Source organism: Oncorhynchus masou, chromosome 10 (assembly GCF_036934945.1).
Source record: "Oncorhynchus masou masou isolate Uvic2021 chromosome 10, UVic_Omas_1.1, whole genome shotgun sequence".
In the NCBI taxonomy this organism is placed as follows: Eukaryota; Metazoa; Chordata; class Actinopteri; order Salmoniformes; family Salmonidae; genus Oncorhynchus; species Oncorhynchus masou.
In genome coordinates this window covers 51,886,975-51,911,259 of record NC_088221.1, presented here as the reverse complement: position 1 = coordinate 51,911,259, position 24,285 = coordinate 51,886,975, and the positions used below count along the sequence as shown (strand labels likewise).

Sequence of the window (24,285 nt, the reverse complement as noted above, 5' to 3'; positions counted from 1 at the left end):
TAAGAACGTTGACGTGACTGTAAGTTAGCTGTAGATGGCTAGCAGGCAAGGGATAAGAACGTTGACGTGACTAAGTTAGCTGTAGATGGCTAGCAGGCAAGGGATAAGAACGTTGACGTGACTGTAAATTAGTTGTAGATGGCTAGCAGGCAAGGGATAAGAACGTTGACGTGACTGTAAGTTAGCTGTACATGGCTAGCAGGCAAGGGATAAGAACGTTGACGTGACTGTAAGTTAGCTGTACATGGCTAGCAGGCAAGGGATAAGAACGTTGACGTGACTAAGTTAGCTGTACATGGCTAGCAGGCAAGGGATAAGAACGTTGACGTGACTGTAAGTTAGCTGTAGATGGCTAGCAGGCAAGGGATAAGAACGTTGACGTGACTGTAAGTTAGCTTTAGATGGCTAGCAGGCAAGGGATAAGAACGTTGACTTGACTGTAAGTTAGCTGTAGATGGCTAGCAGGCAAGGGATAAGAACGTTGACGTGACTGTAAGTTAGCTGTAGATGGCTAGCAGGCAAGGGATAAGAACGTTGACGTGACTAAGTTAGCTGTAGATGGCTAGCAGGCAAGGGATAAGAACGTTGACGTGACTGTAAATTAGTTGTAGATGGCTAGCAGGCAAGGGATAAGAACGTTGACGTGACTGTAAGTTAGCTGTACATGGCTAGCAGGCAAGGGATAAGAACGTTGACGTGACTGTAAGTTAGCTGTACATGGCTAGCAGGCAAGGGATAAGAACGTTGACGTGACTAAGTTAGCTGTACATGGCTAGCAGGCAAGGGATAAGAACGTTGACGTGACTGTAAGTTAGCTGTAGATGGCTAGCAGGCAAGGGATAAGAACGTTGACGTGACTGTAAGTTAGCTGTACATGGCTAGCAGGCAAGGGATAAGAACGTTGACGTGACTGTAAATTAGTTGTAGATGGCTAGCAGGCAAGGAATAAGAACGTTGACGTGACTGTAAGTTAGCTGTACATGGCTAGCAGGCAAGGGATAAGAACGTTGACGTGACTGTAAGTTAGCTGTACATGGCTAGCAGGCAAGGGATAAGAACGTTGACGTGACTAAGTTAGCTGTACATGGCTAGCAGGCAAGGGATAAGAACGTTGACGTGACTGTAAGTTAGCTGTAGATGGCTAGCAGGCAAGGGATAAGAACGTTGACGTGACTGTAAGTTAGCTGTACATGGCTAGCAGGCAAGGGATAAGAACGTTGACGTGACTGTAAGTTAGCTGTAGATGGCTAGCAGGCAAGGGATAAGAACATTGACGTGACTAAGTTCGCTGTAGATGGCTAGCAGGCAAGGGATAAGAACATTGACGTGACTGTAAGTTCGCTGTAGATGGCTAGCAGGCAAGGGATAAGAACGTTACTAGCCAGTATGGCAATGGAACATTTAGAACGAACGACTGGGTCGCGTCCACAGATACAGGGGAAAAAATGTAAAGACTGAACGACTCTGATGGAACTAACAACCAGCCGGCATGGGTAGACAACCCTAGATTTGTCGGGATTATATCTTGTGGAAGGATGAAATAGTATGAATAAATTAATCAAAATAAAATGTAATGAAAATATGTAAATCATTATTTAAATATGTTGGCAACCCGTTGTATAAAAGTGATAATGCCCTCGGAGCCAGTGCCAATATATCCTCCAACCACCAGCTTCCAGGACCTAACACCCATGCCAATATATCCTCCTAACACCGTGCCAATATATCCTCCTAACACCGGCTTCCAGGACCTAACACCCGTGCCAATATATCCTCCAACCACCAGCTTCCAGGACCTAACACCCATGCCAATATATCCTCCTAACACCAGCTTCCAGGACCTAACACCCATGCCAATATATCCTCCTAACACCGGCTTCCAGGACCTAACACCAGTGCCAATATATCCTCCTAACACCGGCTTCCAGGACCTAACACCCGTGCCAATATATCCTCTTAACACCGGCTTCCAGGACCTAACACCCGTGCCAATATATCCTCCTAACACCGGCTTCCAGGACATAACACCCGTGCCAATATATCCTCCTAACACCGGCTTCCAGGACCTAACACCCGTGCCAATATGGCCCTACCTCTCCGTCTCTGGCGGTGTGGTTAGGCCGGAGTCGGTTCTGGGGGCTGGGATGGATTAATGGGTGTACGAAGCTGGTCAGGGGGCTGGGGCTACAGTAATGACAGTGGTGCTTCAGACAGACACAGCAGAGAGCAAAGAAGAACTGCAATCCAGTCAGTGATAGCAGTAGTCCTTCCCAGGCCCAGGCAGATGGCTACACTCATCTCAGCTTCCAGGAACACAGCCACCAAACCAACTACTACAGTCTAGCCTGGTTACCATGTGTCACATACAGCACCACTTCAAACCACAGTAACAGTCATCTAAAGCGTGAGTCTGGAGGTTCCTGGACCTGCCCCGTTTCTGTTGGGGATTTCATTTATTGGCATGCAGCCCAAATGTCACACTTGTCCCTATACAGTGCACTACTTTTCCCAGGGGGCCATAGGGTCATATAGACAATAGGGTGCCACTTGGGACACAGACTCTGCGTACTGTACTGTGGGGTTGGCTTTAGGAAGAGCCTCCAAATATCCCGTAAAGAGCAAAGTGATACGGGCGTAACGTGACAGCTGGAAATAGTACGAGAGATGGGCCACACGTCTGTGTGCGAGTGAGTATAGAATAAGTACTACTACAGTTCTTACCTTCGGTGTAGTATAGCTAGCCAGCCAAGCTCACCGCCCACTAAGGTCTGGCAGGAAACAACCCTGATGGTTAAAAAGAAGGAAGGAAAGAACATTATTTCAGAGTGCAGAACAAGAATTTGTGTGGATTCAACGCAGAATATCAATCCACTCCCCCTCCCCCTCTGCTTTCTGCTGACTCAGCTACATCTACCCGTTACTGTAGACATATTTGATTTGCATAATGTCTGTCAAGTGCCAAACACAAAAAAAAGGGTAAGACTGTTAATTGAAATGCATTCCAGGTGACTACCTCATGAAGCTGGTTGAGAGAATGCGTGAGAGGGGGCTACTACATGATTCCATATGTGTTATTTCATAGTGTTGATGTCTTCACTATTATTCTACAATGTAGAAAATAGTACAAATAAAGAACAATCCTTGAATGAGTAGGTGTGTCCAACCTTCTGACTGGTACTGTGTGTGTGTGCTACATACAAACATACATACAAACAGGGGACTATGACAGACCAGTATCTCTGTCTGCTACATACAAACATACATACAAACAGGGGACCATGACAGACCAGTGTCTCTGTCTGCTACATACATACAAACAGGGGACCATGACAGACCAGTGTCTCTGTCTGCTACATACATACATACAGGGGACCATGACAGACCAGAATCTCTGTCTGCTACATACATACAAACAGGGGACCATGACAGACCAGTCTCTCTGTCTGCTACATACATACATACAAACAGGGGACCATGACAGACCAGTCTCTCTGTCTGCTACATACATACATACAAACAGGGGACCATGACAGACCAGTCTCTCTGTCTGCTACATACATACATACAAACAGGGGACCATGACAGACCAGTCTCTCTGTCTGCTACATACATACATACAAACAGGGGACCATGACAGACCAGTGTCTCTGTCTGCTACATACATACAAACAGGGGACCATGACAGACCAGTATCTCTGTCTGCTACATACATACATACAAACAGGGGACCATGACAGACCAGTCTCTCTGTCTGCTACATACATACATACAAACAGGGGACCATGACAGACCAGTGTCTCTGTCTGCTACATACATACAAACAGGGGACCATGACAGACCAGTCTCTCTGTCTGCTACATACATACATACAAACAGGGGACCATGACAGACCAGTATCTCTGTCTGCTACATACATACATACAAACAGGGGACCATGACAGACCAGTCTCTGTCTGCTACATACATACAAACAGGGGACTATGACAGACCAGTCTCTCTGTCTGCTACATACATACATACAAACAGGGGACCATGACAGACCAGTCTCTCTGTCTGCTACATACATACATACAAACAGGGGACCATGACAGACCAGTCTCTCTGTCTGCTACATACATACATACAAACAGGGGACCATGACAGACCAGTCTCTCTGTCTGCTACATACATACATACAAACAGGGGACCATGACAGACCAGTCTCTCTGTCTGCTACATACATACAAACAGGGGACCATGACAGACCAGTCTCTCTGTCTGCTACATACATACATACAAACAGGGGACCATGACAGACCAGTCTCTCTGTCTGCTACATACACACATACAAACAGGGGACCATGACAGACCAGTCTCTCTGTCTGCTACACACATACAAACAGGGGACCATGACAGACCAGTATCTCTGTCTGCTACATACATACAAACAGGGGACCATGACAGACCAGTCTCTCTGTCTGCTACATACATACATACAAACAGGGGACCATGACAGACCAGTCTCTCTGTCTGCTACATACATACATACAAACAGGGGACCATGACAGACCAGTCTCTCTGTCTGCTACATACATACAAACAGGGGACCATGACAGACCAGTCTCTCTGTCTGCTACATACATACATACAAACAGGGGACCATGACAGACCAGTCTCTCTGTCTGCTACATACATACATACAAACAGGGGACCATGACAGACCAGTCTCTCTGTCTGCTACATACATACAAACAGGGGACCATGACAGACCAGTATCTCTGTCTGCTACATACATACATACAAACAGGGACCATGACAGACCAGTGTCTCTGTCTGCTACATACATACAAACAGGGGACCATGACAGACCAGTCTCTCTGTCTGCTACATACATACATACAAACAGGGGACCATGACAGACCAGTCTCTCTGTCTGCTACATACATACATACAAACAGGGGACCATGACAGACCAGTCTCTCTGTCTGCTACATACATACATACAAACAGGGGACCATGACAGACCAGTATCTCTGTCTGCTACATACATACAAACAGGGGACCATGACAGACCAGTCTCTCTGTCTGCTACATACATACAAACAAACAGGGGACCATGACAGACCAGTCTCTCTGTCTGCTACATACATACATACAAACAGGGGACCATGACAGACCAGTCTCTCTGTCTGCTACATACATACATACAAACAGGGGACCATGACAGACCAGTCTCTCTGTCTGCTACATACATACATACAAACAGGGGACCATGACAGACCAGTCTCTCTGTCTGCTACATACATACATACAAACAGGGGACCATGACAGACCAGTCTCTCTGTCTGCTACATACATACATACATACAGGGGACCATGACAGACCAGTCTCTCTGTCTGCTACATACATACATACATACAGGGGACTATGACAGACCAGTCTCTCTGTCTGCTACATACATACAAACAGGGGACCATGACAGACCAGTATCTCTGTCTGCTACATACATACAAACAGGGGACCATGACAGACCAGTCTCTCTGTCTGCTACATACAAACAAACAGGGGACCATGACAGACCAGTCTCTCTGTCTGCTACATACATACATACAAACAGGGGACCATGACAGACCAGTCTCTCTGTCTGCTACATACATACAAACAGGGGACCATGACAGACCAGTCTCTCTGTCTGCTACATACATACATACAGGGGACCATGACAGACCAGTCTCTCTGTCTGCTACATACATACATACAAACAGGGGACCATGACAGACCAGTGTCTCTGTCTGCTACATACATACATACAAACAGGGGACCATGACAGACCAGTCTCTCTGTCTGCTACATACATACAAACAGGGGACCATGACAGACCAGTCTCTCTGTCTGCTACATACATACATACAAACAGGGGACCATGACAGACCAGTCTCTCTGTCTGCTACATACATACAAACAGGGGACCATGACAGACCAGTCTCTGTCTGCTACATACATACAAACAGGGGACCATGACAGACCAGTATCTCTGTCTGCTACATACATACAAACAGGGGACCATGACAGACCAGTCTCTCTGTCTGCTACATACATACATACAAACAGGGGACCATGACAGACCAGTCTCTCTGTCTGCTACATACATACATACAAACAGGGGACCATGACAGACCAGTCTCTCTGTCTGCTACATACATACATACAAACAGGGGACCATGACAGACCAGTGTCTCTGTCTGCTACATACATACATACAAACAGGGGACCATGACAGACCAGTATCTCTGTCTGCTACATACATACATACAAACAGGGGACCATGACAGACCAGTGTCTCTGTCTGCTACATACATACAAACAGGGGACCATGACAGACCAGTGTCTCTGTCTGCTACATACATACATACAGGGGACCATGACAGACCAGTCTCTCTGTCTGCTACATACAAACAAACAGGGGACCATGACAGACCAGTATCTCTGTCTGCTACATACATACATACAAACAGGGGACCATGACAGACCAGTCTCTCTGTCTGCTACATACATACATACAAACAGGGGACCATGACAGACCAGTCTCTCTGTCTGCTACATACATACATACAAACAGGGGACCATGACAGACCAGTCTCTCTGTCTGCTACATACATACATACAAACAGGGGACCATGACAGACCAGTCTCTCTGTCTGCTACATACATACATACAAACAGGGGACCATGACAGACCAGTCTCTCTGTCTGCTACATACATACATACAAACAGGGGACCATGACAGACCAGTCTCTCTGTCTGCTACATACATACATACAAACAGGGGACCATGACAGACCAGTATCTCTGTCTGCTACATACATACAAACAGGGGACCATGACAGACCAGTCTCTCTGTCTGCTACATACATACATACAAACAGGGGACTATGACAGACCAGTCTCTCTGTCTGCTACATACATACAAACAGGGGACCATGACAGACCAGTGTCTCTGTCTGCTACATACATACAAACAGGGGACCATGACAGACCAGTATCTCTGTCTGCATACATACAACAAACAGGGGACCATGACAGACCAGAGTCTCTGTCTGCTACATACATACATACAAACAGGGGACCATGACAGACCAGTCTCTCTGTCTGCTACATACATACATACAAACAGGGGACCATGACAGACCAGTCTCTCTGTCTGCTACATACATACATACAAACAGGGGACCATGACAGACCAGTCTCTCTGTCTGCTACATACATACATACAAACAGGGGACCATGACAGACCAGTGTCTCTGTCTGCTACATACATACAAACAGGGGACCATGACAGACCAGTATCTCTGTCTGCTACATACATACATACAAACAGGGGACCATGACAGACCAGTGTCTCTGTCTGCTACATACATACAAACAGGGGACCATGACAGACCAGTCTCTCTGTCTGCTACATACATACAAACAGGGGACCATGACAGACCAGTATCTCTGTCTGCTACATACATACAAACAGGGGACCATGACAGACCAGTGTCTCTGTCTGCTACATACATACATACAAACAGGGGACCATGACAGACCAGTCTCTCTGTCTGCTACATACATACAAACAGGGGACCATGACAGACCAGTCTCTCTGTCTGCTACATACATACAAACAGGGGACCATGACAGACCAGTCTCTCTGTCTGCTACATACATACATACAAACAGGGGACCATGACAGACCAGTCTCTCTGTCTGCTACATACATACATACAAACAGGGGACCATGACAGACCAGTGTCTCTGTCTGCTACATACATACAAACAGGGGACCATGACAGACCAGTCTCTCTGTCTGCTACATACATACATACAAACAGGGGACCATGACAGACCAGTCTCTCTGTCTGCTACATACATACAAACAGGGGACCATGACAGACCAGTGTCTCTGTCTGCTACATACACACATACAAACAGGGGACCATGACAGACCAGTGTCTCTGTCTGCTACATACATACATACAAACAGGGGACCATGACAGACCAGTCTCTCTGTCTGCTACATACATACAAACAGGGGACCATGACAGACCAGTGTCTCTGTCTGCTACATACATACATACAAACAGGGGACCATGACAGACCAGTCTCTCTGTCTGCTACATACATACATACAAACAGGGGACCATGACAGACCAGTGTCTCTGTCTGCTACATACATACAAACAGGGGACCATGACAGACCAGTCTCTCTGTCTGCTACATACATACAAACAGGGGACCATGACAGACCAGTCTCTCTGTCTGCTACATACATACAAACAGGGGACCATGACAGACCAGTGTCTCTGTCTGCTACATACATACATACAAACAGGGGACCATGACAGACCAGTCTCTGTCTGCTACATACATACAAACAGGGGACCATGACAGACCCGTATCTCTGTCTGCTACATACATACATACAAACAGGGGACCATGACAGACCAGTCTCTCTGTCTGCTACATACATACAAACAGGGGACCATGACAGACCAGAGTCTCTGTCTGCTACATACATACAAACAGGGGACCATGACAGACCAGTGTCTCTGTCTGCTACATACATACAAACAGGGGACCATGACAGACCAGTCTCTCTGTCTGCTACATACATACATACAAACAGGGGACTATGACAGACCAGTATCTCTGTCTGCTACAAACATACAAACAGGGGACCATGACAGACCAGAGTCTCTGTCTGCTACATACATACAAACAGGGGACCATGACAGACCAGTCTCTCTGTCTGCTACATACATACAAACAGGGGACCATGACAGACCAGTGTCTCTGTCTGCTACATACATACATACAAACAGGGGACCATGACAGACCAGTCTCTGTCTGCTACATACATACAAACAGGGGACCATGACAGACCAGTGTCTCTGTCTGCTACATACATACATACAAACAGGGGACCATGACAGACCAGTCTCTCTGTCTGCTACATACACACATACAAACAGGGGACTATGACAGACCAGTATCTCGGTCTGCAGAATGTTTTGTCTAAACGGAGAAACCAGACTCGTCTCTGAAGGCTCAAGGCCAAGAGCCAAGAAAATAAATAATAAAACCTCCCGCCAGCCGATAACGACAGTAGAGTCGGACGGTTTGTTCAACTTTGAAATCAATGGTTTTTGTTTGGTATACATTTTAAAGTGTTTCAGCGTAACTCCATTACTGTGGAATTTCCCAGATACTCAACCCTAACAAGAACAGAGAGAGACGAGCTTTCTCTCTCCAATGACATGACCGACAGCTCAGGGTAGCTCTCAGACAACACCCACACAGGCAGCCCAGGGCAATTATAACCTAAAGTCCACCAACTCACAACAGACTACCATATAACCTAAAGTCCACCAACTCACAACATCTACCATATAACCTAAAGTACACCAACTCACAACAGACTACCATATAACCTAAAGTACACCAACTCACGACAGACTACCATATAACCTAAAGTACACCAACTCACAACAGACTACCATATAACCTAAAGTACACCAACTCACGACAGACTACCATATAACCTAAAGTACACCAACTCACAACAGACTACCATATAACCTAAAGTCCACCAACTCACAACAGACTACCATATAACCTAAAGTACACCAACTCACGACAGACTACCATATAACCTAAAGTCCACCAACTCACGACAGACTACCGTATAACCTAAAGTACACCAACTCACGACTACCGTATAACCTAAAGTACACCAACTCACAACATCTACCGTATAACCTAAAGTACACCAACTCACGACAGACTACCGTATAACCTAAAGTACACCAACTCACAACATCTACCATATAACCTAAAGTCCACCAACTCACAACAGACTACCATATAACCTAAAGTACACCAACTCACAACATCTACCGTATAACCTAAAGTCCACCAACTCACAACAGACTACCATATAACCTAAAGTACACCAACTCACAAGACTACCATATAACCTAAAGTCCACCAACTCACGACAGACTACCATATAACCTAAAGTCCACCAACTCACAACAGACTACCATATAACCTAAAGTCCACCAACTCACGACAGACTACCGTATAACCTAAAGTCCACCAACTCACAAGACTACCATATAACCTAAAGTACACCAACTCACAACAGACTACCATATAACCTAAAGTCCACCAACTCACAAGACTACCATATAACCTAAAGTCCACCAACTCACAACAGACTACCATATAACCTAAAGTCCACCAACTCACAACAGACTACCATATAACCTAAAGTCCACCAACTCACGACAGACTACCGTATAACCTAAAGTCCACCAACTCACAACAGACTACCATATAACCTAAAGTCCACCAACTCACAACAGACTACCATATAACCTAAAGTCCACCAACTCACAAGACTACCATATAACCTAAAGTACACCAACTCACAACATCTACCGTATAACCTAAAGTCCACCAACTCACGACAGACTACCATATAACCTAAAGTACACCAACTCACAACAAACTACAGTATAACCTAAAGTACACCAACTCATTACATTTTTTCTATTTTATTTCACCTTTATTTAACCAGGTAGGCCAGTTGAGAACAAGTTCTCATCATGACAGACAGACTACCGTATAACCTAAAATATACGACACAGATAGACTACCACATAACAACAGTGAGCCCCTGCAGCTCCATCACGGTTCTCTGAACAGGGGATATTTGGTGTGGCGTGGGATTGGCGGGGTCCGTGAGTGTCTTGACTATTCCATTGGATCCCTCATGTCTGACTCATCGTTAGGACAAAGGTTTGGACAAAGGTTTGGACCAAATGGGATGCACTATATTTAATATTTATTTAAAGGCAAATTTGGACACAATCAATGGGCAAATAAGGGTATAAAAGGGAGTGACAGAGTATTTTATTTAATTTCACCTTAATTTAACCAGGTAGGCCAGTTGAGAACAAGTTCCTATTTACAACTGAGACCTGGCCAAGATAAAGCAAAGCAGTGCGACACAAACAAAAACAGAGTTACACATGGAATAAACAAACATACAGTCAATAATACAGTAGAAAAATCTATATACAGTGCAAATTAAGTAAGGAGGTAAGGCAATAAATAGGCCATTGTGGCGAAGTAATTACAATATAGCAATTTAACACTGGAGCAGATGATGAATATGCTAGTAGAGATACTGGGGTAAAAAGAGAAGAAAATAAATAACAGTATGGGGATGAAGTAGTTGGATGGGCTGTTTACAGATGAGCTATGTACAGGTGCAGTGATCTGTGAGCTGCTCTGACAGCTGATGCTTAAAGTTAGAGAGGGAGAAATGAGTCTCCAGCTTCAGTGATTTTTGCAGTTAGTTCCAGTCATTGGCAGCAGAGAACTGGAAGGAGAGGCGGCCGAAGGAGGAATTGGCTTTGGGGATGACCAGTGAGATATACCTGCTGGAGCGCGTGCTACGGGTGGGTGCTGCTATGGTGACCAGTGAGCTGAGATAAGGCGGGGCTTTACCTAGCAAAGACTTAGATGACCTGGAGCCAGTGGGTTTGTCAACAAATATGAAGCGAGGGCCAGCCAACGAGAGCAGACAGGTCGCAGTGGTGGGTGGTATATGGGGCTTTAGTGACAAAACGGATGGCACTGTGATAGACTGCATCCAATTTGCTGAAGAGTGTTGGAGGCTATTTTGTAAATGATGTCGCCGAAGCCAAGGATCGGTAGGATGGTCAGTTTTACGAGGGTATGTTTGGCAGCATGAGTGAAGGAGGCTTTGTTGCAAAATAGGAAGCCGATTCTAGATTTAATTTTGGATTGGAGATGTTTAATGTGAGTCTGGAAGGAGAGTTTACAGTCTAACCAGACATCTAGGTATTTGTAGTTGTCCACATATTTTAAGTCAGAACCGTCCAGAGTAGTGATGCTGGACGGGCGGGCAGGTACAGGCAGCGATCGGTTGAATAGCATGCATTAAGTTTTACTTGCATTTAAGAGCAGCTGGAGGCCACGGAAGGAGAGTTGTATGGCATTGAAGCTCGTCTGGAGGTTAGTTAACACAGTGTCCAAAGAAGGGCCAGAAGTATACAGAATGGTGTCGTCTGCGTAGAGGTGGATCAGAGAATCACCAGCAGCAAGAGCGACTTCATTGATGCATACAGAGAAAAGAGTCGGCCCGAGATTGAACCCTGTGGCACCCCCATAGAGACTGCCAGAGGTCCGGACAGCATGCCCTCTGATTTGACACACTGAACTCTGTCTGAGTAGTTGGTGAACCAGGCAAAGCAGTCATTTGAGAAACCAAGGCTGTTGAGTCTGTCGATAAGAATGCGGTGATTGACAGAGTCGAAAGCCTTTGCCAGGTCGACGAAGACGGCTGCACAGTAATGTCTCTTATCGATGGCGGTTATGATATCGTTTAGGACCTTGAACGTGGCTGAGGTGCACCCGTGACCAGCTCTGAAACCAGTTTGCATAGCGGAGAAGGTATGGTGGGATTCGAAATGGTCGCCGATCTGATTGTTAACTTGGCTTTCAAAGACCTTAGAAAGACAGGGTAGGATAAATATAAGTCTGTAGCAGTTTGGGTCTAGAGGGTCTCCCCCATTGAAGAGGGGGATGACCGCGGCAGCTTTCCAATCTTTGGAGATCTCAGACGATACGAAAGAGAGGTTGAACAGGCTAGTAATAGAGGTGGCAACAATTTCAGTGGATAATTTTAGAAAGACAGGGTCCAGATTGTCAAGCCCTGCTGATTTATCGGGTCCAGATTTTGCAACTCTTTCAGAACATCAGCTATCTGGATTTGGGTGAAGGAGAAATGGGGAGGCTTGGGCAAGTTGCTGTGGGGGGTGCAGGGCTGTAGACCGGGGTAGGGGTAGCCAGGTGGAAAGCATGGCCAGCAGTAGAAAAATGCTTATTGACATTCTCAATGATTTATCAGTGGTGACAGTGTTTACTAGCCTCAGTGCAGTGGTCAGCTGGGAGGAGGAGCTCTTATTCTCCATGGACTTTACAGAACTTAAGGGTTTATGATAATCCCAAGGAGAAAGTTCTACCATCAAGAGTTTAAGGGTTAACCAGCTAGTGGGCTAGGCAGACAACAGCTAAACTTGCCTCTAATCACACATCAAATCCCAGGCAAAGCCCACACTACTACAGGCAAAGCCCACACTACTACAGGCAAAGCCCACACTACTACAGGCAAAGCCCACACTACTACTGGCAAAGCCCACACTACTACTGGCAAAGCCCACACTACTACAGGCAAAGCCCACACTACTACAGGCAAAGCCCACACTACTACAGGCAAAGCCCACACTACTACTGGCAAAGCCCACACTACTACAGGCAAAGCCCACACTACTACAGGCAAAGCCCACACTACTACAGGCAAAGCCCACACTACTACAGGCAAAGCCCACACTACTACAGTCAAAGCCCACACTGCTACAGTCAAAGCCCACACTGCTACAGGCAAAGCCCACACTACTTCAGGCAAAGCCCACACTACTACAGGCAAAGCCCACACTACTACTGGCAAAGCCCACACTACTACAGGCAAAGCCCACACTACTACAGGCAAAGCCCACACTACTACTGGCAAAGCCCACACTGCTACAGTCAAAGCCCACACTGCTACAGTCAAAGCCCACACTGCTACAGGCAAAGCCCACACTACTACAGGCAAAGCCCACACTGCTACAGGCAAAGCCCACACTGCTACAGGCAAAGCCCACACTGCTACAGGCAAAGCCCACACTACTACTGGCAAAGCCCACACTACTACTGGCAAAGCCCACACTACTACAGTCAAAGCCCACACTACTACAGTCAAAGCCCACACTACTACAGTCAAAGCCCACACTACTACAGTCAAAGCCACACTACTACAGTCAAAGCCCACACTACTACAGTCAAAGCCCACACTACTACAGGCAAAGCCCACACTACTACAGGCAAAGCCCACACTAGTACAGGCAAAGCCCACACTAGTACAGGCAAAGCCCACACTGCTACAGGCAAAGCCCACACTGCTACAGGCAAAGCCCACACTGCTACAGGCAAAGCCCACACTGCTACAGGCAAAGCCCACACTACTACAGTCAAAGCCCACACTACTACAGTCAAAGCCCACACTGCTACAGGCAAAGCCCACACTGCTACAGTCAAAGCCCACACTGCTACAGGCAAAGCCCACACTGCTACAGTTAAAGCCCACACTGCTACAGTCAAAGCCCACACTGCTACAGTCAAAGCCCACACTGCTACAGTCAAAGCCCACACTGCTACTGGCAAAGCCCACACTAGTACAGTCAAAGCCCACACTAGTACAGTCAAAGCCCACACTACTACAGGCAAAGCCCACACTACTACAGGCAAAGCCCACACTACTACAGTCAAGCCATATCTGAAGCAGAATGTTTTGATTGGTAATCTGAGCCAGCCTCTAGGAACCCCTTGTAGCAGTTTCCTCTTTTAACTGTTGACAGTCACAAGGCTCACCGAGCATCTCCTAGCAGGGAGCCAACACACATTGCTGAATCCCATGTGTTAGTCTTGGGATTTGGGCTGCTAGGTCATAGACCCAGGTGGGAATGCTCACTAGAAGTACACACAAACACACACAACCTGCTAGCTACCACATGCATTCCATGTGATAAGGCATGGCTTAAATCGATGGCTATGCTAACAATAGTTAGCCTGTGATGATTTTAGTAATAAAAGCCTAATAGGGTGATAGGGGTCCGGAGCGGTTGGCAGCAGGGAGACACGTGTGGCACTGTGGTCAGGACTGGGAGGCGACAGGGCTGAGATATGGGTCCATGTAAACCCTGGAAATTATAAAAACACACGAAAAGTGTCAGGGCACTTCACAAAACACTTAACTTAAAAAAAACTTAAGCTTCTTATTAAGATTCTTTATTTATTTTTTAACTTCATGAAGATAGTTCGTAAATTCACAAACTCTTAAGATAGAAAATCATTACAACGAACTTCTCAAATACAGTCTTACAAATCGATTTAAAGATGTTTGTTGCTAAGCAACCATTTTAGCTAGCTATCTAGCTAGCAATGGCAATCACGTTAGCTTTATCTCTGAGGGAGATTACCGATTACTAAAACATATTCTTGTGATTAAATTAATCAATATGGAAACTTTCAGATGAAGTTGGTGAATTAAACATGTTCCATTGCTTTCCTGAGCTGTTCTCTCTCACTGCCCTGAGTTTAAGACGAGGGTTTAGCCATCTTGGAATTAAGAAACATTTTCAAGAACCTTCTTATTCACTTTATTTGGTGAAGGAACTTAACACCAGTGGTTTGAAACATGCCAAGAGACGGCGCGTCTCAGCTTCACGGGATCAGTCATTTATAAAAGTGTCTCAGCTTCCACCAACACATGGGGCCCAAGCCCTCAATCCCAGGACCTCACCGTCACCCCTACCCCCAGGCCCTCACCGTCTCGCCCACCCCAGGCCCTCACCCCCACCCCCCACCCCCAGGCCCTCACCGTCTCACCCACCCCAGGCCCTCACCCCCTCACCGTCACCCCCACCCCCAGGCCCTCACAGTCACCCCCAGGGTAGCTGGGATAGCTAGCTGTGAACTCACCAAGCTGGGAACCAGCCTGCCTTTGACCTCCTTGTGTGGTTGTAATGAAAGCAGTGGAAGGATCCCTAAACACCTCACTATACCAGTACAGTACCACCTCACTATACCAGTACAGTACCACCTCACTATACCAGTACAGTACCACCTCACTATACCAGTACAGTACCACCTCACTATACCAGTACAGTACCACCTCACTATACCAGTACAGTACCACCTCACTATACCAGTACAGTACCACCTCACTATACCAGTACAGTACCACCTCACTATACCAGTACAGTACCACCTCACTATACCAGTACAGTACCACCTCACTATACCAGTATAGTACCACCTCACTATACCAGTACAGTACCACCTCACTATACCAGTATAGTACCACCTCACTATACCAGTATAGTACCACCTCACTATACCAGTACAGTACCACCTCACTATACCAGTACAGTACCACCTCACTATACCAGTACAGTACCACCTCACTATACCAGTATAGTACCACCTCACTATACCAGTATAGTACCACCTCACTATACCAGTATAGTACCACCTCACTATACCAGTATAGTACCACCTCTACTGTGTCTCCTAACCAGTATAGTACCACCTCTGTGTCTCCTAACCAGTATAGTACCCACCTCTACTGTGTCTCCTAACCAGTATAGTACCACCTCTACTGTCTCCTAACCAGTATAGTACCCACCTCTACTGTCTCCTAACCAGTATAGTACCACCTCTACTGTCTCCTATCCAGTATAGTACCACCTCTGTGTCTCCTATCCAGTATAGTACCACCTCTGTGTCTCCTAACCAGTATAGTACCACCTCTACTGTGTCTCCTAACCAGTATAGTACCACCTCTGTGTCTCCTATCCAGTATAGTACCACCTCTGTGTCTCCTATCCAGTATAGTACCACCTCTGTGTCTCCTAACCAGTATAGTACCACCTCTACTGTGTCTCCTAACCAGTATAGTACCACCTCTACTGTCTCCTAACCAGTATAGTACCCACCTCTACTGTCTCCTAACCAGTATAGTACCCACCTCTACTGTCTCCTAACCAGTATAGTACCACCTCTACTGTCTCCTATCCAGTATAGTACCACCTCTGTGTCTCCTATCCAGTATAGTACCACCTCTGTGTCTCCTATCCAGTATAGTACCACCTCTGTGTCTCCTAACCAGTATAGTACCACCTCTACTGTGTCTCCTAACCAGTATAGTACCACCTCTGTGTCTCCTATCCAGTATAGTACCACCTCTGTGTCTCCTAACCAGTATAGTACCACCTCTACTGTGTCTCCTAACCAGTATAGTACCACCTCTACTGTGTCTCCTAACCAGTATAGTACCACCTCTACTGTCTCCTAACCAGTATAGTACCCACCTCTACTGTCTCCTAACCAGTATAGTACCACCTCTACTGTCTCCTATCCAGTATAGTACCACCTCTGTGTCTCCTATCCAGTATAGTACCACCTCTGTGTCTCCTATCCAGTATAGTACCACCTCTACTGTGTCTCCTAACCAGTATAGTACCACCTCTGTGTCTCCTATCCAGTATAGTACCACCTCTGTGTCTCCTAACCAGTATAGTACCACCTCTGTGTCTCCTAACCAGTATAGTACCACCTCTACTGTGTCTCCTAACCAGTATAGTACCACCTCTGTGTCTCCTAACCAGTATAGTACCACCTCTACTGTGTCTCCTAACCAGTATAGTACCACCTCTACTGTCTCCTAACCAGTATAGTACCACCTCTACTGTCTCCTAACCAGTATAGTACCACCTCTACTGTCTCCTAACCAGTATAGTACCACCTCTACTGTCTCCTAACCAGTATAGTACCACCTCTACTGTCTCCTAACCAGTATAGTACCACCTCTACTGTGTCTCCTAACCAGTATAGTACCACCTCTACTGTGTCTCCTAACCAGTATAGTACCACCTCTACTGTCTCCTAACCAGTATAGTACCCACCTCTACTGTCTCCTAACCAGTATAGTACCCACCTCTACTGTGTCTCCTAACCAGTATAGTACCACCTCTACTGTCTCCTAACCAGTATAGTACCACCTCTACTGTCTCCTAACCAGTATAGTACCACCTCTACTGTCTCCTAACCAGTATAGTACCACCTCTACTGTCTCCTAACCAGTATAGTACCACCTCTGCTGTGTCCTAACCAGTATAGTACCACCTCTACTGTCTCCTAACCAGTATAGTACCACCTCTACTGTGTCTCCTAACCAGTATAGTACCCACCTCTACTGTGTCTCCTAACCAGTATAGTACCCACCTCTACTGTGTCTCCTAACCAGTATAGTACCCACCTCTACTGTGTCTCCTAACCAGTATAGAACCACCTCTACTGTCTCCTAACCAGTATAGTACCACCTCTACTGTCTCCTAACCAGTATAGTACCACCTCTACTGTGTCTCCTAACCAGTATAGTAACACCTCTACTGTGTCTCCTAACCAGTATAGTAACACCTCTACCGTGTCTCCTAACCAGTATAGTACCACCTCTACTGTCTCCTAACCAGTATAGTACCACCTCTACTGTCTCCTAACCAGTATAGTACCACCTCTGTGTCCCCTAACCAGTATAGTAACACCTCTACTGTCTCCTAACCAGTATAGTACCCACCTCTACTGTCTCCTAACCAGTATAGTACCACCTCTACTGTCTCCTAACCAGTATAGTACCACCTGTGTCTCCTAACCAGTATAGTACCACCTCTACTGTCTCCTAACCAGTATAGTACCACCTCTACTGTGTCTCCTAACCAGTATAGTACCCACCTCTACTGTGTCTCCTAACCAGTATAGTACCCACCTCTACTGTGTCTCCTAACCAGTATAGTACCACCTCTACTGTGTCTCCTAACCAGTATAGTACCACCTCTACTGTCTCCTATCCAGTATAGTACCACCTCTACTGTCTCCTAACCAGTATAGTACCACCTCTGTGTCTCCTATCCAGTATAGTACCACCTCTACTGTCTCCTATCCAGTATAGTACCACCTCTACTGTGTCTCCTAACCAGTATAGTACCACCTCTACAGTGTCTCCTAACCAGTATAGTACCACCTCTACTGTGTCTCCTAACCAGTATAGTACCCACCTCTACTGTGTCTCCTAACCAGTATAGTACCCACCTCTACTGTGTCTCCTAACCAGTATAGTACCCACCTCTACTGTGTCTCCTAACCAGTATAGTACCATCTCTACTGTGTCTCCTAACCAGTATAGTACCACCCCTACTGTCTCCTAACCAGTATAGTACCACCTCTACTGTCTCCTAACCAGTATAGTACCACCTCTACTGTCTCCTAACCAGTATAGTACCACCTCTACTGTCTCCTAACCAGTATAGTACCACCTGTGTCTCCTAACCAGTATAGTACCACCTCTACTGTCTCCTAACCAGTATAGTACCCACCTCTACTGTCTCCTAACCAGTATAGTACCACCTCTACTGTCTCCTAACCAGTATAGTACCACCTGTGTCTCCTAACCAGTATAGTACCACCTCTACTGTCTCCTAACCAGTATAGTACCACCTCTACTGTGTCTCCTAACCAGTATAGTACCCACCTCTACTGTGTCTCCTAACCAGTATAGTACCCACCTCTACTGTGTCTCCTAACCAGTATAGTACCACCTCTACTGTGTCTCCTAACCAGTATAGTACCACCTCTACTGTCTCCTATCCAGTATAGTACCACCTCTACTGTCTCCTAACCAGTATAGTACCACCTCTGTGTCTCCTATCCAGTATAGTACCACCTCTACTGTCTCCTATCCAGTATAGTACCACCTCTACTGTGTCTCCTAACCAGTATAGTACCACCTCTACAGTGTCTCCTAACCAGTATAGTACCACCTCTACTGTGTCTCCTAACCAGTATAGTACCCACCTCTACTGTGTCTCCTAACCAGTATAGTACCCACCTCTACTGTGTCTCCTAACCAGTATAGTACCCACCTCTACTGTGTCTCCTAACCAGTATAGTACCATCTCTACTGTGTCTCCTAACCAGTATAGTACCACCCCTACTGTCTCCTAACCAGTATAGTACCACCTCTACTGTCTCCTAACCAGTATAGTACCACCTCTGTGTCCCCTAACCAGTATAGTAACACCTCTACTGTCTCCTAACCAGTATAGTACCCACCTCTACTGTCTCCTAACCAGTATAGTACCACCTCTACTGTCTCCTAACCAGTATAGTACCACCTGTGTCTCCTAACCAGTATAGTACCACCTCTACTGTCTCCTAACCAGTATAGTACCACCTCTACTGTGTCTCCTAACCAGTATAGTACCCACCTCTACTGTGTCTCCTAACCAGTATAGTACCCACCTCTACTGTGTCTCCTAACCAGTATAGTACCACCTCTACTGTGTCTCCTAACCAGTATAGTACCACCTCTACTGTCTCCTATCCAGTATAGTACCACCTCTACTGTCTCCTAACCAGTATAGTACCACCTCTGTGTCTCCTATCCAGTATAGTACCACCTCTACTGTCTCCTATCCAGTATAGTACCACCTCTACTGTGTCTCCTAACCAGTATAGTACCACCTCTACAGTGTCTCCTAACCAGTATAGTACCACCTCTACTGTGTCTCCTAACCAGTATAGTACCCACCTCTACTGTGTCTCCTAACCAGTATAGTACCCACCTCTACTGTGTCTCCTAACCAGTATAGTACCACCTCTACTGTCTCCTAACCAGTATAGTACCACCTCTACTGTCTCCTATCCAGTATAGTACCACCTCTACTGTCTCCTAACCAGTATAGTACCACCTCTACTGTCTCCTAACCAGTATAGTACCACCTCTACTGTCTCCTATCCAGTATAGTACCACCTCTACTGTCTCCTATCCAGTATAGTACCACCTCTACTGTGTCTCCTAACCAGTATAGTACCACCTCTACAGTGTCTCCTAACCAGTATAGTACCACCTCTACTGTGTCTCCTAACCAGTATAGTACCCACCTCTACTGTGTCTCCTAACCAGTATAGTACCCACCTCTACTGTGTCTCCTAACCAGTATAGTACCACCTCTACTGTCTCCTAACCAGTATAGTACCACCTCTACTGTCTCCTATCCAGTATAGTACCACCTCTACTGTCTCCTAACCAGTATAGTACCCACCTCTACTGTGTCTCCTAACCAGTATAGTACCATCTCTACTGTGTCTCCTAACCAGTATAGTACCACCCCTACTGTCTCCTAACCAGTATAGTAACACCTCTACTGTGTCTCCTAACCAGTATAGTACCCACCTCTACTGTCTCCTAACCAGTATAGTACCACCTCTACTGTCTCCTATCCAGTATAGTACCACCTCTACTGTGTCTCCTAACCAGTATAGTACCATCTCTACTGTGTCTCCTAACCAGTATAGTACCACCTCTGTGTCTCCTATCCAGTATAGTACCACCTCTACTGTCTCCTATCCAGTATAGTACCACCTCTACTGTCTCCTAACCAGTATAGTACCCACCTCTACTGTCTCCTAACCAGTATAGTACCACCTCTACTGTGTCCTAACCAGTATAGTACCCACCTCTACTGTCTCCTAACCAGTATAGTACCACCTCTACCGTCTCCTAACCAGTATAGTACCCACCTCTACTGTCTCCTAACCAGTATAGAACCACCTCTACTGTCTCCTAACCAGTATAGTACCACCTCTACTGTCTCCTAACCAGTATAGTACCACCTCTACTGTCTCCTAACCAGTATAGTACCCACCTCTACTGTCTCCTAACCAGTATAGTACCACCTCTACTGTCTCCTAACCAGTATAGTACCACCTCTACTGTCTCCTAACCAGTATAGTACCACCTCTACTGTCTCCTAACCAGTATAGTACCACCTCTACTGTCTCCTAACCAGTATAGTACCACCTCTACTGTCTCCTAACCAGTATAGTACCACCTCTACTGTCTCCTAACCAGTATAGTACCACCTCTACTGTCTCCTAACCAGTATAGTACCCACCTCTACTGTCTCCTAACCAGTATAGTACCACCTCTACTGTGTCCTAACCAGTATAGTACCCACCTCTACTGTGTCTCCTAACCAGTATAGAACCACCTCTACTGTCTCCTAACCAGTATAGTACCCACCTCTACTGTCTCCTAACCAGTATAGTACCACCTCTACTGTGTCCTAACCAGTATAGTACCCACCTCTACTGTGTCTCCTAACCAGTATAGAACCACCTCTACTGTCTCCTAACCAGTATAGTACCACCTCTACCGTCTCCTAACCAGTATAGTACCCACCTCTACTGTCTCCTAACCAGTATAGTACCACCTCTACTGTCTCCTAACCAGTATAGTACCACCTCTACCGTCTCCTAACCAGTATAGTACCCACCTCTACTGTCTCCTAACCAGTATAGTACCACCTCTACTGTCTCCTAACCAGTATAGTACCCACCTCTACTGTCTCCTAACCAGTATAGTACCACCTCTACTGTGTCCTAACCAGTATAGTACCCACCTCTACTGTGTCTCCTAACCAGTATAGAACCACCTCTACTGTCTCCTAACCAGTATAGTACCCACCTCTACTGTCTCCTAACCAGTATAGTACCCACCTCTACTGTGTCTCCTAACCAGTATAGTACCCACCTCTACTGTCTCCTAACCAGTATAGTACCCACCTCTACTGTGTCTCCTAACCAGTATAGTACCACCTCTACTGTGTCTCCTATCCAGTATAGTACCCACCTCTACTGTCTCCTAACCAGTATAGTACCCACCTCTACTGTGTCTCCTAACCAGTATAGTACCCACCTCTACTGTGTCTCCTAACCAGTATAGTACCCACCTCTACTGTCTCCTAACCAGTATAGTACCCACCTCTACTGTGTCTCCTAACCAGTATAGAACCACCTCTACTGTCTCCTAACCAGTATAGTACCCACCTCTACTGTGTCTCCTAACCAGTATAGTACCCACCTCTACTGTGTCTCCTAACCAGTATAGTACCACCTCTACTGTGTCTCCTATCCAGTATAGTACCACCTCTGTCTCCTACCACCACTGCTTCTTACTAGAATAACATCCGTTGATACTGATGCAACTGGGACAGTTGGAAACTGAAGACCTTCCTGCCTTCCCACTGAACCATATTAAGATAAGTACTGATAAGAACCAGCAGACTGAATTAGACAGAGATGTTGAAATGGGGGGGGGTTGAGGAGGCTGTATAGTACATCCTGCTCTCTCTACTGGTGCTCGCTGAGTCGACAGTTCCTATAGGGTCGTTCTATTCTAGTTCAAATCACTTATTGACTGCACCCATTTTTGATTTGAACAAAACTTTCCATACACATGCTTGCCGACGGTACAAGAGGACCTGAATACCACAACATTTAGGCCTAGAGGTGTGGACCCATTTTGCATATACCACCATACCATGAGACATCCATGTCTTCATTACCAGAAAACGGTTAAGTTGGTTATGAAAAGCTTACAAACGGGGTTGTCAAACCTAGATCTAAACAATATATATATATATTATTTTTTCTCAAAAAAATTTTTTTTTTCTTTGCATATATTATAGCTTAAACTCTCATTTACATCTGAGGTGAATGCGTTGTGCCCGCTATAGATTGAGACACAGCAAAATCTTGAATAAAGGTTGGGTGTCATTTCAATCATAGAAACGCTAGTTATAGAATGAACCGGTCCTTTTCAGACCACTGCAATTTAGCTGGTACGCCATTGACATTTAAAAATTGAATAGACATTTTAACTTCCAATTACTACCACAAAGATGACCGTCGGTCCACCCACCGTTGAACGTCAACTTCATTGGGAATGTCTGTTCTAGTATCTGTATTTCTATGATTTCAATAGGTTTCCTATGGAGGACTGTAAGTAATATACAATTGATATTCCCATTCAAGTCAACATTCTCTGATGTGTGAACCTCCAAAAATATTTTGTGGTACCATTTAAAAAAATAAATTTAAAAAAAAGTTGAAATGTAAAATGTTATTCCCATACCACCCTGTATTCAAGATCAGGTTGTGTCCCGCCCGGTGGTCAGTGTCCCGCCCGGTGGTCAGTGTCCCGCCCGGTGGTCAGTGTCCCACCCGGTGGCAAGTGTCTCACCCGGTGGCAAGTGGCAAGTGTCCCACCCGGTGGCAAGTGGCAAGTGTCACACCCGGTGGCAAGTGTCCCAGCCGGTGGCCAGTGTCCCACCCGGTGGTCAGTGTCCCACCCGGTGGTCAGTGTCTCACCCGGTGGTCAGTGTCCCACCCGGTGGTCAGTGTCTCACCCGGTGGTCAGTGTCCCACCCGGTGCCATGTGTCCCACCCGGTGGTCAGTGTCTCACCCTGTGGTAAGTGTCTCACCCGGTGGTCAGTGTCTCACCCGGTGGTCAGTGTCCCACCCGGTGCCATGTGTCCCACCCGGTGGTCAGTGTCTCACCCGGTGGTCAGTGTCTCACCCGGTGGTCAGTGTCTCACCCGGTGGTCAGTGTCCCACCCGGTGCCATGTGTCCCACCCGGTGGTCAGTGTCTCACCCTGTGGTAAGTGTCTCACCCGGTGGTCAGTGTCCCACCCGGTGGTCAGTGTCTCACCCGGTGGTCAGTGTCT

The 24,285-nt window shown here is 46.2% G+C and overlaps 1 long non-coding RNA gene across 1 annotated transcript in view; it reads right to left on the bottom strand.

Moving 5' to 3' along the window:
* The window catches only part of LOC135547029 (uncharacterized), an 84,936-nt gene that overhangs the window by 38,235 nt on the left and 22,416 nt on the right, over nt 1-24,285 (bottom strand). The window contains exon 2 of the long non-coding RNA XR_010456663.1: nt 2,722-2,784. This is a non-coding gene — a long non-coding RNA (uncharacterized LOC135547029). The remainder of the gene's footprint in view (nt 1-2,721; nt 2,785-24,285) is intronic.